The sequence below is a fragment of the Spodoptera frugiperda genome, chromosome 12 (genome assembly GCF_023101765.2).
Source record: "Spodoptera frugiperda isolate SF20-4 chromosome 12, AGI-APGP_CSIRO_Sfru_2.0, whole genome shotgun sequence".
Lineage (NCBI taxonomy): Eukaryota > Metazoa > Arthropoda > Insecta > Lepidoptera > Noctuidae > Spodoptera > Spodoptera frugiperda.
The window spans coordinates 4,140,006-4,153,287 of NC_064223.1; the positions used below are offsets into that span (position 1 = coordinate 4,140,006).

At 36.3% G+C, this 13,282-nt stretch overlaps 1 protein-coding gene across 3 annotated transcripts in view; it reads right to left on the reverse strand.

Annotated features, from left to right (window-relative positions):
* The window catches only part of LOC118262489 (hormone receptor 4), a 98,797-nt gene that overhangs the window by 45,441 nt on the left and 40,074 nt on the right, over nt 1–13,282 (reverse strand). The window contains exon 1 of one of the 3 annotated variants that reach the window (XM_035573902.2): nt 3,760–3,906. The exons of the other annotated variants lie outside the window; for them this stretch is intronic. The gene's annotated coding sequence lies outside the window, so the exon portion shown is untranslated. Of the gene's footprint in view, nt 1–3,759; nt 3,907–13,282 lie in introns of those variants that run through there. 3 annotated transcript variants of the gene reach the window in all.

The following is a 13,282-nucleotide window of genomic DNA, read 5'->3' on the forward strand; positions in this document are numbered from 1 at the left end:
TTTATTTTATAAATCTTTAAATCACTCTACATAGCTTTAGACTCGCATTCAACTCTGAATTTGAATGTTGACGAAATAAAATCAAAATTCAGGCCACTGAAACGAAGTAAGTCGGTGTGTTTGCTTAAAATACGGGGCGAAATGTGCATAGAATATTGAAGAAAATTTTCAGGAGTTTTCCCGAAAATGTAAAACCACAGCGTCATTTATATTTTCACTACCATAATTTTATGAAATATTCTTTTGAAAGATTTACATAGAACTTTTAAATGTTTACGTCACAAGTGCACATCCTTTCTCTTCGCTTTCACCGTCCTTGGCGAGCAAACGGTAATAGGTGCCTTACAAAGCTTTGTATGCAGTATGAAACACAATAGCATCCTTAGCATTATCTGAAGAAGGTTTACAGTCGATTGCACTTGGTTTGCAGAAGTGCAACTGTTAGGTAGTTAGAAGGTATATGCCAAGTTGCAACTCTTCATTGGTATTGCACACGTTTGTCTGTGGGATCTTATCGACGAAGTAATTTAGCGATTAAGACATAAAAAGTATTATTATGTTGGAGAAAGTAAGTACACAAAATATAATTGTCTTTGTAGCGAATTTCTCCGCGTGGGTAGACGATTTAAAATAAATTAAAAAGTAAAGCGAATTTGAATAGGTAATTAGGGTATTATGTACTTTACTAGAGTCCATTGATACATGCATGGTTTCACGAACTATTCTGAGTCTAGGTAACATAAAAAAGTTCATTATATTATCCATATACTGCGGTATTCATGACCAATTAAGTTGTTACATGATTCAGATGAGGAATTCCATTTTTAAACAAGGAAAACGTGTGAATCAGAAGTGGTATTTTTAAATGGCTGGAATAAAGAGCCACATAAAATCCAGTGAAACAGAGTGCCGCTGAAAAAATATTCAATTGATATTCTTTTGCTTAGGAAACTGAAGCATTGATTGAGATTTCCAAATGAGTTACATTCTGCATACGGGAGCATTTTCATCTACATAGTTTATATATATGGATGATTTAAATAATGGTATTGATACGGGACGCAGCTACATTACAACGTTAACGCTTACTAAATTTACTGCATTCTTAAACTCGGCGTATGTGTACTGTATCGTAAAACATGATGTTAATCAGTGTAGTGCAGGAGACAGGTTGCCCGACAGATAACCTAAACGAAAACGCGAACGCATTGATAAAGATAACACCGCGAGGCGCTACGGGCCTTTCGCGCCCGACGCACAATCGTTAGATAAACATATGGGTCACTGAACCGACCCAGTTTCGTTCGAGAGCCCACACGATGGTCCCGTGTGCGCGTTTTACTCAAAAATCCACAAACACATACGCAACACTTCAATCAACGCACACATCAACGTATTCGCGTACGACAGCGTATTCGTGAACACTACGAATTAGTCGCTACCACGCAACGAACTCACATAATTCTCGCTCTAAATATTTATTGACCAATACTAAATACGCGTCATTGCTCGTTGAATAAATTCGTGTTTACTGTTTAAACGACGAGCCGTTTAAAGGTATTTCGAAACTGTGTTGCAGCGCTATAGTACCTGTTTATGTAATGGATGTAATTATTACACTAGGTAGAATTACCAAACTAAAAATACACATTTACGCTAATTTTACGTTTTGATGAAACTATTATAAATAGCCATAATGATTCACTATTCTAATATTGTATTTTTTACTTTTAAAAATAGCCTAACATTGTTTTGCTAATTAAGTATCTACTATATTTTAAAATATAATGTTTAGAAGTTGCGTTTTAGTTTACCGAGTTGGATAAAAAAAAACATTTAATATACCAACTAAATAAATGTAAATTTCCTTAGCACTTACTAAAGTAACATACACGTAATGATTAATTGAGTAGGTACTTGTAAAAATAAAGCAAAAATAATTTGGTGTGTCAATAAAAATAACTGGTCCGAATTTCGAAAGTTATATGGTCAATGGTCTCCAGTAGGCCTTGGCCATGACGATTGCAATGTTGTCGAAATATCAGCAGACTCTAAAGTTGACTGACAAGCTGCTGGCCCTCAAACAATGCAAAAATTCAAATTTTTGGCTAAAACCGTCGTTATAAAGTAAAATAAATGACTTTATTAAATTTTTTAGAAGATTATATTACCAAAGATATATATAGTATAATGTGTCTAAATAAGTTTAACCTCTAGAGGTTTTGAGAGTTCGAGAATTTGCAATAGATTACTTTTACTCTTTATTTAAATGCGCATAAATAAAAAAATGTCTCTAATTACCAAATACGTAATTAAAAAGATTACTGAATCAATTGCCTCTCATCCCAGTCGTATCAGATTTAAACAAGAAAGTAGCAACTTCGGTTAAATTTAACTGCAGTTACTGGCATAGGTACTAGTAGTAGGTACTTACTGCACCTACGTTTCAATATACGTGCGCAGTAACTACGGTTAGTGCAGCAGCCGCTCAGTGGTTAAAATATAACCGTGAGATCACTATGCGGGGATAAAATGCCTAAAGTATGAAAATAATCCAGCCATATGTGTGCTTTTTGGATTTCATTATGAGTAATTTGTTAAAACTTATTTACGTTAGTCAGAGTTCTACCCTAAATGCCATACGTGTTAAATACTTTCAATTTAAAAAGGGATAACCCGATTATAAAGGATTAAATAATTAATTTATTATTTGTTATCTTCCAGAAACGAAACGAATGCCACGATATGGCTATCAGTTTAGTCAGATGTATATTTATACTATGTAGAAGAATTGTATATGTTATTATATTTCGTGCCCTAGTTTGATTAAACCATTGTCTCACTTATTTCTTCGTGACAATATGGGCAGTTACTTATTATGTTATTCATCATTATATGGGCAGATTAATAAGTAAGATAAGAACTTCAAAACACGTTGATATTTGCAGATAACCTACATAATATTGTATGTACACATTTATTTTCTTTCTGTATGGATTCATAAATTGCAATATAATCAGGTAATAATGGTTATAAAGCAAAATTATATTTTGACTAAATAACAATAACATCATTAGTCGCTAGATGGCGACTATAGTAGCACATAGACAAATCCAATATGGCCGCCAATCAAAAGATATTATAACGTCAACTTAAATACATACTTATTACTAAAGATTTCATTTAAATTAATATAAATAACTAGAAAAAACGTACAACACTGACATTCAAGCGAAACATAAATATAAACGAGATTTAAAATATGTTGCAAAGTAACACAAAGCTAATTTTATAAATTTAAATTCATCAAATCACAACAATATCCAGCATATCACTTTATGCAATTTGAGTTCAGCGAATTGGTGGCGTTTGTCATTATTTTGTCCATTGGTATCCATTGGACAAAATAATGACCTACTGAAAAGTTTTTCTGCATAGCGATGGATAAGATTGTTTAGATTGAAGTTATAGATATAATAATTGAATGCAATAAAATTATGAGTACACCAACAGTAATCTAGAATTTGATAGCAATAGAGAAGTAAATAAAGTGTAGAAGAATTTCGGTACTGATCAAATTAACGTAGTTTTAGCTAGTTATCGTTTTCTTAGAAATACACGTGTTTGACGTGCAGTGTGTGCGTGTTCGTCTACTTAATAAACAAGATATGAATGAAACGACGAGACTGCGAAGTGCATGCCAACGTGAAAAATAAAATAACATAAAAGCTGTACAAGACGTACACAACGTCATCTCACCATAAAACATTTTGTTCAATTGCCCTTGTCGTCCGGTCAGCTTTAACGAGTTTGTGTCCATTCAAAGTAAACAGCCAAGCCGGTTTAAAGTCCTATTTAATTTCATAGAATAGTTCATCACTATAACGTGTCATAGGTAAGGTACGTCCGCCAGCGGTGCGCGCACAGGGCGAGCGTGCAACGGAGCGGGAGTCGCGCTCGCGGTTGGCGCCCGCACGGAAGTAGGTTAGTAACTAAAGTTTTGTTTGCGTGAGGCTGCGACTCAGTGCACTCGGCCCGCTAGTGCCGCCGCGCGGCTCTGCCCGCGGTGCTGTGCGCCCCGCCCCGCGCGCGCCCCACAACCCCGCACCCGCGCATCTTTCACTTTCGGCCCGACTTTGCCTGGCTCCGCCCGCCCGCCCTACGCGCCCACTGTTGCGCCCCTATATAGCGACCAACCACTTTCCACAAACGACGTGTCTCATTCACAAAAGTGACAATCGAGACCTTTGTAACTTCCGATTAAATTTTAGGATTGACAAATGATTATTCATGAATTAATTTTGCAGTTAAACAAGTTCATTGACTTACTGAATTGAAGTACTTAATTACTAAAGTACTAAATGGTATTTTAATTGTAGTAATTGTTGCTTAGATTGCTCAGGAAATATTAAATATCAGGTACATACAACCTAAAAGAGCATTGAACTTAATTTTTTATGTGAAAACTTGAACTGACTGCAAAGTACCTGTAATGCTGTAGTTAATATCATTTCATAGATTGTTAGATGATTGATAAATAAATAACTGTTTAATTCTTTTTTTATCAATATATGTATTGATTTATTTATTTTAAAGAATTTTAGTTTAGTACAATTAGTAAGAATTTTTTTCAGCCCATGGTTAGAATAACTCTGAATGGAGATTTAATTAAATATGGTTTTGCCATTTATTATCTCAAGTATTCTGAATTATATTTGAATATGTGTACTGACCTTGCCTACATTATGTGCTAGAAAAGAATAGAAACCACGTCAGTGCTCCTTCTAGAACATTCTGGATAGTAACGGTAGGCCTACGCACATTCGTAGTTATGAGTGCCTAGGATTCAGATTGGCGAGTGAGTTGTATGGGTTTAGAGCACAGGCGCATCGGATGGCACCGGTACCGGTGTATCGCAGCAACAGTGGGGCCGGCTGGTACATCACACGCATTCGCCGAGCGCTCATTGTCGTTGGTTATGTAAGGCGGAGGCCGCGTCGATGCCGCTGCGCTGCTGCGAGTCAACGAACGGCATTGACACGCGCCCGCCTCCCGCCGCTGCCGCTGCCCCCGCGCACCGCACGGCCACCGCGGACTCCCCTCGCCGCTGCTGAAACCAGCAGCTGCGAAATTGGGTCACGAGCTCTGAGCCACCTCACGTACACATCGGCTAGCTAACCGAGACCTCTGACGTGCGCACGATTCCCTCCATCTAGCATCATGAGACTAGTGAGCGACAGGCGGCATAGGTCTTGTGTAGCTGGTGCTGTACTTGCAAGACGACAAATGAAATAAACCTTCTGCAGTTTAAAATAACTACGTGTGTTTCAACATGATAGATCGGACGCGGAATTGCCTTACATCCAGGAGAAGGCCTTGAATGCTATGCTCTTAGTGTTTTTTGCCTAGGTACTCTAAAGTTTTTATTTCACTATGCCGTATTTCCTTCCATTCAACATGGCAGTTTTGCTCTCCGTTCAATTAATGTATAAGATAAATAATCAAGAATAAATCTTAATGACTAAATCAATTAATTAAATATTGAAGCCTCCGCTAATTGCAGCATAGCTTCCAAGAGAGTTGTTCCCATTTCTAAATATGCATAGTGTATTCAAGGTTACATTATATTTAAATGCAAAGTCGCGTTTAATTTCGCAAGATTTGTAAGGTCATTACTGCAAAATAAATTTCTGTCTTAAATACGAGTAAGACTTTTTGTGGAAGTGAAATTATTAAATGTGTATTAAATATATCAATGGGAGTTGTACCAATATTATAACAGAAACAACTTCAATAGTTTCTAATATCAATGCATGAAAACGGAGAAGGAAAACAGCACTGCGCCGGCATCGAACGCTCGAGTCAACGAACGTCATTGACGACAACCGCCAAGCCGTTTTCTATGTTACTCGAGTAGAAATAAAGTTTAAATTGCAGTGAAACAGTGGTTCAACCTAGCCTTGGCTCCTACTGGCCTGGCTGACTTAGACATTCTATCTACTTTTACGAGTACATGGGCGAAGGCTCCAGTACTGTTTGGTACTTATAGTGCAGCCAGTACTTGGATGCAATAAGTTTATCGCTATCGTCAGCGTGTCCTTATGTAATGTTCTAATTCTTGGTACACTCTCATTGGATTAGCGGCGCCGATGTTTACCTGTTGTTCCACTTGCCGGTGTACGTTATGTCATGTGGATCGCGTGTGTATAGGCTTTGTGCAGGCAGATACAGTCTGCTACTTAAGTAGCTACTAAGCATATGTAGGTTTCGCAAAATTACTTAGATGTGAATCTGTTGCATAATCGATGGCAAAATTAAGTAACTTGCTTATTACTGACTTGCTTACAAAACAGGTATTTTGCATGACTGTTGTATGAACTGCGTAATTTTAAATGTTTCAGTTATAAAACGCAATGCATAATAAAGGGAAAATATAAAAATAAAATGCATGCGTTCGACCTTGCAAACTAATATTGTCTATACATGTTTACAAAAGTACAAATAAACTTGAATACATTATACTTAATTACAAACGTAATCTGTAGAATTTACATTGAAAAGCTGATCGTTGAAGGTCAAGTTAATATTAAGAATTAATTAGTATCCTATAGTTATAATTACCCATTGTGAGACCGGTTTTCCGAACATAGAAGCACGGAGTTCATAGCACGATAATGCTAATTGTAATTTAATAATTTTATATCAAATTAGTTCAAGGGATGCGAGGCGGGTATGCCCTGTCGCTGTGATATGACGTCATCTTTTAATTCTGTTATCACTGCCCGCGAAGTATATGCAGTGTACACAAAGCATGTACTACCTACTTATACATACATTCTTGCAATCGTTTACTTGCACAGATTGTATCTTGTTTTGTATATCTAAATTGTCTACTTTCAGAAAATAACAATATATGTATTCTGGTACTATAGTACCAGATTTGTAACATTATAGGACCTCATCCTTTATTTACTGAAGGGGGAGATAGAAATCCATAGGTGTACCTTCACTGTTTATACTAGATTTACAACTAAATCTCCTCATATTAAGTCCTACGTAACTTATCCTTATTTCTCATTAATGTGCTTTTGAAGCCAATAAAGTGAATCCAATATTCCTTAAATTAATTAAAAAATACGGTAATGTCCAGTAAGTTCTAGAATTATTTTCACGTTTAGAAAGCTAGTGGCATTGATTGATCTATCCAAGTGTGAAGTACGACACTCTAAGTGCAGTTAACTTATATAAAAGGGGGGGTTAAGAGCATCGGGCGTACATAGCAGGGGTGGTAGGTAGCCGCCCTAGTTTCAGGGTGCGCAGGCTGCAACGGGTGAAGGAACGTCATTGACCCACCTAGTACCTACCTGCGCGCTACCGCCCCGCCCCGCGACCCGCGCCCCGCGCCCCCTCCGCCAGACCAGACTGATAAATATAGCGATCTCCGGGAATATGGCAATGAAACTTGTGTACAGCGTACCTAGACTGTAGATAGAGGTAGGTTAGTGCGTCAAATGTGAAGACGTCAATCGACCAATCAATAGGAAGCGTTGCGTGGAATGGGTGCCTGACCTATGACTGAACGAATCTGTTGAAATAACAATGCGAATTCAAACGATGCAATGTTTCAATTAAACGAATTGGTACCTACATTCTTCCAACGTTTGTTTTATTTTAGTTACTATTTGGATAGTAACCTGCTGTATGTTGATTTAAGTACTGTTTACGCATATGTTATGTAATTGGACAAATAAAACACTTTCCTTAAGCTTCGGATTAAGAAATCTAATATACAGATTCCAATATGAAATTCTAAATTTACAAATTATTTAACAGTTTGAATTTTCTAAATAGGTGTATAAAGTATAATCCTAGGTTTAATATGGTCTATTTGTTGGTAAATAGTAACATTAACATGTTGAGACATAATTTTAAATACCGTACCTAAATTAAATCATGAAATTCCTGAAATATTGATCATAACAAAGACATTTAAATATTGATTTCAGTTCATTACGTTCAAATAGTTTGAAATTATGTCACTATCGACTGCCATGAAGTTGTGTTATGATGGATGCACTAAGCATGCGAATCCGGAGTAATTGAGACATTTGGAAAGGTTGACAATCAGCATAAGTTTTAGTGGAGGGCGGGGCGGGGTGTGTGGCGGTCGCGGGGCGCGCGGGGGCGCGGAGGGATGCGAGGCCGACACGTGCGGGTTGCAGCGGGTGAACGAACGTCATTGACCCACCTCCGGGGCCTACTTATAGCGGGCCGATAACACCCCCGCCGATACGGCGACTGATTCCTCTCTGTACCGAGTTTATGCTAATAACAATACAACAGCGACTGTTTGCTTTCAACCTCTCCTTATAATGTTCACGTGTCCTCGTCACTGCAACTGATAATGTAAATAATTTCGGTATGCAAGGTCGTCACGAGATTTCTCGCTGAAAACTCCAATGTTAGGATGAAAATATTCGATTTCAAAACAGAAAATATTTGTTCTACCTTCAATTTGATTTATGTGTTCTTGAGATTTAAAATAAATACGACCATAAAATTATTATAAAATCTACAGGTAATATTTTTCTTAAACGAAATATAATTAATCAGTTATTAATATTAATGAAATCTAGACCTTACCCAATGTACTGCACCTAATACCTAGCTTGATTTAAAACACAATTTTCCTTGTAGTTTACCTAATGATTTTGTGCCAATGTCAAGAGTAGAAACTGGGGTATTCAAATGACACACAATTAACTAGCTATCTGCCCCGGTTTCGCAACGTAGTGTCTATCTCATTAAATGCCTAGGTGTTAAAAAAAAATATACAAAAATATGTTATGAACTGCATGCTTCTCCAACCCTTGCGTGATCATCGTTGTCGGATTTGTTTACTCTACCATAATGAAATAATTTAAATAATTAAATTAAGATTTTTTCTTGACTCACGATTTCTAGTTCTAGAATTTTACTAATTCGTATTCGAAGTGAACTAATTTATATAGATTGAGTAAGACGTTTTAATTTACCTGTAACTGGGATATATTTTTTTGGTTTTGCCTGGATCTTTACGTAACCTCTAGCTTGGCCATTCACAGTTGTGATTCATTAAGTTTCTTTATGAAAAGGTGGTGTTAACAGCACGATGGAGGTCCACTGCACCGAAGCCAACTTCCGGCCTCGACAGGGCGATCAATACGTATCGGGGAACGAACTCCTGACCTCGAGCTGGGAACTGGGGCGTCGCGCAAGCGCTACCCCGTCGCCGCTGACGCCGACGTAGCCGGCCGGTGCATCCTCCCAACACTACATTAAAATTCGCATTTGTCCCACAAAAATATATAATCATCACACTTGCTTACTCTAGAAACCATATAGCCCCATCTCTGTACGAAAATTGCAATTTTTCTATCATTTTAAAGTTGCAATTTCATATAAACAAAAGACAACCTCGCCCGCCATGTTGGTTGAACTCTTGACATTCGACATCTATAGATCAATAAATGATGGTAGGCGTATATCTGTTTTATTATTAAAAGGTGCAGGGGCTATTGCTACTGGCTTGTAGAATGTAGGTTAATAGTTTAATTTTTGTGGAGTGAGGTTTAATTTCTTGGTAGGTATTGGATTTTAATGACTTTCACACCGACAGAAATGTAGATTTTTTTTATAAAATTCTTTTTCTTTCCATTCTTCAATTCATTAAAAAAATACGTCACTATAGAAACTGGTATGGAATATTTGTCCATTAATGGTGTAGTAATTACCTCTTTCTTCCCAATGTACTCAGTACCTGACTCTCAAATTTGGCTTAGTTTTATCTTCAAGGAGTTATTGCCAAATTGCATCGAGGCATTTTAATGGCGTAATGCGTTTTCTTTTTTTTCTACATCTAATGGCGCAATATCGCGCACTGCGAGATTCGATCCAACCAGATAGTGCCCGATATTAACTCCGTTGACCTTTACAATAACACGAAGTACGTGCACTGAACAAAGCGAACACTCCGAGCCAAGTTCTATAATTAACAATTGACTGTAATAAATGTTTCAGAAATAATATAGACGAAAAAAGGCAGCCATCAGAAGGCATTATATTGCAGCTGAAGGTAAAGGACAGCCGATATTGTTGTTCGATACTGGGTTTACATTTTGAGGCGCGGAGTTTTGAATGCGGCCCTGCTGCAATGCCAAGGCGACTGCCAAAAGGCGGAGTGAGGTCAAAGCCCAATGTCAGGGGCCCTAAGAATTTTGTCTCAGCTGCATTTCAATGTGATACATTCAGCCGATTAATGAGTGGTTCCATTCAGAAGTCACGAAGTTCAAGAGTTGTGTTTACATATTTGTAAGGAAAGTAAAAGTGAGATATAGTCTGAGCCTTCATCAACTTCTCTTACTGTAATTTGAAGCGTTTAAACGTTACTTTATATATTTTGGTTCGGATTTTATATTTCTACTTTTTGATTTACAGGTTAATTTTATTCTAACTTGCAGGGAAGTCTCACACATTCATAGCTATTTTGTAACTTGCTAATTACGTATCTCAGTACACAATAAAATATACTTAATTTTTACGTTTAAAAAAATGGATACAAATTGTATGTACATACCTACCTAGGCAATCAAGGTGCGGTACTGAATATGTTTGCGGTAGGAATAGTTATTAAATGTAAGTATAAAGAGTTAAGGTTTTATTCAAGCATGTGAACAACCTAGTATCTCAGAATGCAGATGTCATTGCTTCAAACATTTTCAAAATACAAATATCTTAATAGCGTTTATTCTAAAATGCGTTTACGATAATTATTTGGCATAAAGTAAAATATAAAAATGAAGTGACTTTTCATGTTTCAAAATTATTGTAATTTATATTTTATAATTCGAATGAAATTATCATAAATCTTGCTAATTCATGTTTTATTACCTGATGAGATTGCATTACACGACGATATGAGTGGGTAATTGCTTTAAATTCAATTTTATTCTGAAAGACACAAAATTTGATGAAATTTCAAACTATATTTTAAAGCTAACTAACAAGGCAAAAATTAAACGACTATTATGACTATTAATTACTTAAAAACAAATGTTGTATTATAAGAAACAAATTAAAAATAAAACCATTTTGTCACTGTCCGCCTTCACATTCCCGAACTAATACTTCGGTATTTAGGCTGTCACGTAAGAAATTATTTAAAAAGAAACAAAATACGGACAAAGCAGAAAGTAATTAAGGTTACCGTTCTGAATACAAATAAACGTAAATACAGTCAGCTAATACATAATTTAATACAATCAAAAATAATTTAATTATTTGGATGACTATTCTTGATCATCAACATGACGTTTACATGACGTCTACTGCAATATAAAATAACTAGCTTCTGGGGATAAAAAGCCTGGGGATGGCATAGGTATGTGTTATTCCAAACTATAATTTATCCCTGTTTCAAATTTCATCCCGATCCCTTCAGCCGTTTTTATGTGATAGAGTAACAAATATACCCACAAACTTACAAACTGTCGCATTTATAAGGTATAGGCAAATAATCACATGTGAACATTCATGTATGTATTCTACTACAATGAAAGAATATTCACAACAATAGTACTACATTGTAGTAGCTAATACAATACAGTCCAGCCAACCTGAAATTACCTTCAAAGCCTTATAATGAACGTGTATGCATGCGATGTCCCTCACCCGCGCGAAGGGCTGTGCTTGGCCACTATTGACTAACAGTTTGACACCGAGCTATTCGATTAACCTAGCTTTGTCTTAGCCAGTCCACCTATGAAGCTAATGAAATATGTATCGCTTTAGTCTAGCAATTAAGTCATTTCATTTCCAATGCCTTTATTATTTTTTCTGATTTGAACTTTCTATAGATTTCTTCAATATGTGTGTTGATTTAAACTTGGTAATTTTTAGAGTTGCAAGCGTTCATAGGCCACGGTATCCATTTACCATGGGCAGAGTGCTTTATTGCCACCGTCGTGATATAAAAAAATATTATGTAATGTAAAAACAGAGTTCTAAAAACAGTAGCAATTTTATACCTGTTACTACATTGTACGTGTTCATTCTACAGGTATATGAACAAAACGTCTAAAAAAGCTCTCCTTGATAATGTTCAATTGCCTGAAAAAAGTTTCCTGTAAAAATGATGAAAGGAAGAAAACACCGTCACACCATGGTAGTTACCTAATTAGGTCACATCCCTTGACGGCTGAGTGAGCATTATATAAAAATAACCTTTTATTTTCGGTTCATTGTATACGTATTTTTGTATCGCCGTAAAAAGCATCTATTTTAAATGGCTAACACTAAAAAGTTAAGTAATCTAATTACTTGATAACTAAGCCTGCACTAAAATCCAGATATGGCAGTTTCTTGTCAATTTTGTAAATTTTACAAAATACATTATCTTGTTCCATGTAATAGACTAACGCATACATTAAGTTACAATGTACAAGACGTATTTATTTCAGTACACATTTTCCTGGTCTTTAAATTACCTTCCGATCAGTATAATAATTCTCAAGAGATGTCAAATAAACTTTTCCCCGAAATGACCCAAAAGCGAATGTTTACGCCTTGTTTACGGCACGATTACGTCCCCCATGTTATATCACTTATATAACTGTGAACGCATGGAGCGTTGTCATGGAAACCATACAAATTCCCAGGTTGTCCTATGGCTAAGTAAGCCGGTAAGATGACCTCTCGAAATTTCGAAGGTCGTACAATTTACACGTGCCGCCATTGATTTTGGTAGATTTGTAGGAGTACAGTGTACACGGTTGGGTATGTGTGTGTAAGTGCAGCAGTGTGCTGTGGCAGTGACAGTGGTTCGGCCCCCTTTTGACCTATTTCCAAGTCCCTTGTACCAGTGGGATGGTGACGCAAGCAGGCTCGCAACACTGCTGCTCCTAAAGCTGAGAACTTCGCTGGAGTTTGTTTATTTCATGGGATATTTTTTTTAATGTAGGATTTTAAAGCCATTGCAATAGTTACTCTACATATTTATACGTTTAACAATCACTATGTTTAAATTAGTTAGTTTTTCTAGAAGGTGCATTTGTGGAGATTTAATTGGAAATAATATTAAAGTCTCGGTTGGGTATTCGAAATATTAATTGTGACTTTTTGTTGATTTAAACAGTTCTTCATTATTTTATCTGTCTTCTTAGGAAAAATTAAGGTAAAGTTATTAAATATTATTTAATACAGCCAAAAAGAAATTGTAAACGTATGAGATTCATAGTTTTTGTAG